General features: G+C 47.2%; 1 non-coding gene across 1 annotated transcript; it reads right to left on the reverse strand.

Moving 5' to 3' along the window:
• Nucleotides 1-2236: 2236 nt before the first annotated feature.
• trnaw-cca (transfer RNA tryptophan (anticodon CCA)) lies at nt 2237-2308 on the reverse strand. Its single transcript has one exon. It is a non-coding gene; the product is annotated as a tRNA-Trp (tRNA).
• Nucleotides 2309-3833: the final 1525 nt, after the last annotated feature.

The following is a 3833-nucleotide window of genomic DNA, read 5'->3' on the forward strand; positions in this document are numbered from 1 at the left end:
CTTCGCCCCATTGCCCCATCTGATCAAGATCAAGTTACACTCCGAGGTAACCTTCTTCACTGTCCACTACACCTCCAATTTTGGTGTCATCTGCAAATTCACTAACCATAATTCCTATCTTCACATCCAAATCATGTTCATAAAAGGACAAAGAGCAGTGGGTCCAGCGCCAATCCTTACAGCACACTGCTTGTCACAGACCCCTAGTGTGAAATGTAACCCTCCATCACCATCTTTTTGCCTTTTACTTTCAATCCAATTCTGTATCCTGAAGTGGGAGGATAGGATAGGTGGGAGGAAGGACAGGTTAAGGAGGCCGGGACAAGCTGGGTTGGTTTTGGGATTCAGTAGGGGGAGGAGGGATTTTTAAGCTTGTGGAGTCCACATTGATACCATTGGGCTGCTTCCACAAGCTTAAAAATCGCTCCTCCCCCTACCGCATCCCAAAACCAGCCCAGCTTGTCCCAGCCTCCCTAACCTGTCCTTCCTCCCATCATTCCCACCACAAGCCCCATCGCCATCTCCTACCTACTAACCTCAACCCGCCCCCTTGACCTGTCGTCCTGCCTGAAATTCAGATATTCCTCAGATAACAAGGTGTGAAGCTGGATGAACACAGCAGGCGGGAGGGAGGAGGGTAACTTCTTCAGGTTTGGCATCCCTGGAAGAGGCTTCGCAGTGAGGTTAAAATTGGATCAGTGATAATGGGAACTTCAGATGCTGCAGAATCCAAGATAACAAAGCATGTAGTTGGATGAACACAGCAGGCAAAGCAGCATCTCAGGACCACAAAAGCTGACGTTTCAGGCCTAGACCCTTTATCAGAGAGGGGGATGGGTGGAGGGGTCTGAAATAAATTGGGAGGGGGGGTGGACCGAAGATGGATCGAGGAGAAGATAGGTGGAGAGGAGACTATAGGTGGGGAGATGGAGAGGGGATATGTCAGTCTGGGGAGGACGGGCAGGTCAAGGAGGTGGGAAGAGGTGAGCAGCTGGGAAATGGAAGTGTGGCTTGAGGAGGGTTAGGAAGGCAGGGACGAGCTGAGCTGGTTTTGGGATGCATTGGGGGTACGGGACGAGGTGGGCTGGTTTTGGGATGCGGTGGGGGGAGAGGGAGATTTTGAAGCTTGTGAAGTCCAAATTGATACCATTGGGCTGCAGAGTTCCCAAGTGGAATATGAGTTGCTGTTCCTGCAACCTTCGGGTGGCATCATGGTGGCACTGCAGGAGGCCCAAGTAGGACATGTCGCCTGAGGAATAAGAGGGGGAGTTAAAATGGTTCGCAACTGTGAGGTGCAATTGTTTATTGCGAACGGAGCGGAGGTGTTCTGCACAGCGGTCCCCAAGCCTCCGAATGGTTTCCTCCACGTAGAGGAAGCCACACTGTGTACAGTGGATACAGTATACTACATTGGCAGATGTGCGGGTCAACAACTGCTTAATAAGAAAAGCCATCTTGGTACCTGCGATGGGGGTGAAGGAGGAGGTGTGGGGGCAGGTGTAGCACTTCCTGTGGTTGCAGGCGAAGGTGCTGGGTGTGGTGGGGTTGGAGGGGAGTGTGGAGCGGACAAGGGAGTCGCGGAGACAGTGGTCTCTCTGGAAGGCAGACAAGGATGGGGATGGAAGAATCTCCTGATCGACTGAAACATAAAATTAGGTGTCTGTACAATAAGTCCTAAATTGTCAGTGTAATGTTTATTCACACTGTGCTGTCACCAAATGAACCAAACAACTGCTCAGAGGAAGACGGCTGTATATTTGAACCTTACGGTAAACAGTTCATGATTTATTTCTCACACTGAAGGAAATGGGCATTTCAGGCAATTGTCATAGAAGCCAGACACTCTGAAAACAGGCCATTCGATCCAACCCCCCTCCAACCCAGCAAATCTCCCCCTCCCTGAACATTACAGGTAATTTAGCACAGCTTATCCACCTAGTCTGCACATCTTTGGACTGTGGGAGGTTACCCGCGCAGACAATTTCTGGGCAGTACAATTGAAGCCACATAACTGGGGCTATTAGCCAGCAGTGCCCATCACTGAGCCACCATGTCGCCCTAACAATGCTTGCCCAACCAATGGATACACCACTTGCCTGAAACATGAAACACAACTGAATCTGGCAACAAGGTTTAGCATGTAATCGAAAGAAGAAATTGAACGATATACAGCCACAGAGAATACATTGTGCTGTTATTTTGAACTATGGGGAATTGAGCTTCTAAATAAACACAATGAGCCTGACGTGACTTGAACACGCAACCTTCTGATCTGGAGTCAGACGCGCTACCGTTGCGCCACAAGCCCCATGCTTGCGCCCGTTGTTGTGCGGAATTTAGGAAGTGGTCATCCCGCAATGATTTCCAAATGATGACTGAGAACAAATGTCGAAGCTTAATCCCTGTTTGTCTCTCTCTCTCCCTCTCTCTTCCTCTGTCCCTCTAAACAAATTTCCCCTGTCTCCATCTGTCCATCGCTCTGGCTCCCTCCTTCCACCCTTGTCGACTTCATTGTGTCAACCCTCTGCTCCTCGAATTTAACTCCTTCTTCTCCATACATTCGGCTCTAACCTTGCTTCTGGGGGACTGATTCTAGTCTGTATGTCATGGGATGGATCCAGGACAGACAAAACGAGGCATAAATGATCTTTGCGGGGTTTACAAAAAAACACCGACTGGGTTCTATTCCCATTTTCCAGTTATTGTCCACAAAGTCAAACAGCAAGACAATATTTCTCAAACTTTATCGAGAAAAAGCGCCATGAATGTCATTGATAGAAATATAGTGTCCACAGACTTGTATCACTTAAGGTCAGACACCAAGTGCCCGTCACTGTAATGTACAAATATAAATACCCGGGGATGTAATTACATCTCACTGAACGATTCAGTACCACGTGACACACAACTAATTCAGGAACCAGCATCATTATTGCATCACAATAGTTGAAGGCCATCACCGCTCATACCACATAAAATCATGGAGCAGCTGTAAGTCCCTGGGAGAGTTTATTAAAGAAACTTCACTGAGAGTCAGACAGCCCTGTGTCGGGAAGCATTCGGATGGCCAACCACAATCATTTTATGTGTGCGCAGATCTCGGTATTAAACATTTTCGAGGCCAACTTCCCTTCCTTCTACGTAAAATTTCAAGACCCATAAAATCAAAATTCTTCAGGTGAGTTTGGAAGCATTTCTCCCGAGGTTGACAAATTATTACTATAAATGCTTGGTTAAAGTTTGAACACAATGAGATCAATGATGTTAAGATATGAACTCATTGGCTTCAAAACCTAGTGCCTGGAATCCCCAACCAATATTTAATGCAATGATGGTGCTGTAAAGCTATCGCCTGTTTACAACAGAGAAAGGCTACATTAGGCTCGACCTGCCTGTGTTTCTAAATAGGAACACAAGTGACACTGCAAATTAAACAAAACACGTGGCAAGCAGGCTGCAGAACCTTTTTGCGAGCATCCGCTACCTGGGCAAATAGGTGGTGAAATGGATATGTTTGCAGTGGCTGTGTTCAGACTATGGCCTTGTCTCCACAATGAAAGTTACAGCCTTTACTTTGGAAGAATAAAATTGGTACAGGGAAATTGCGATTTCAGTAAATGCAATTTGAAGTCATTTTCGCTGACACCTGGGTTTCGGGTATTTAGGCAATCTTTCTTCCGAATAGGCCCGAAACGTCAGCTTTTGTGCTCCTGAGATGCTGCTTGGCCTACTGTGTTCATCCAGCTCCACACTTTGTTATCTTGGATTCTCCAGCATCTGCAGTCCCCATTATCACAGATAATGATGAGCTCCACGTTTTGGAGCAGACAATA

This window comes from Stegostoma tigrinum, unplaced genomic scaffold (genome assembly GCF_030684315.1).
Source record: "Stegostoma tigrinum isolate sSteTig4 unplaced genomic scaffold, sSteTig4.hap1 scaffold_232, whole genome shotgun sequence".
Classification (NCBI taxonomy): Eukaryota; Metazoa; Chordata; class Chondrichthyes; order Orectolobiformes; family Stegostomatidae; genus Stegostoma; species Stegostoma tigrinum.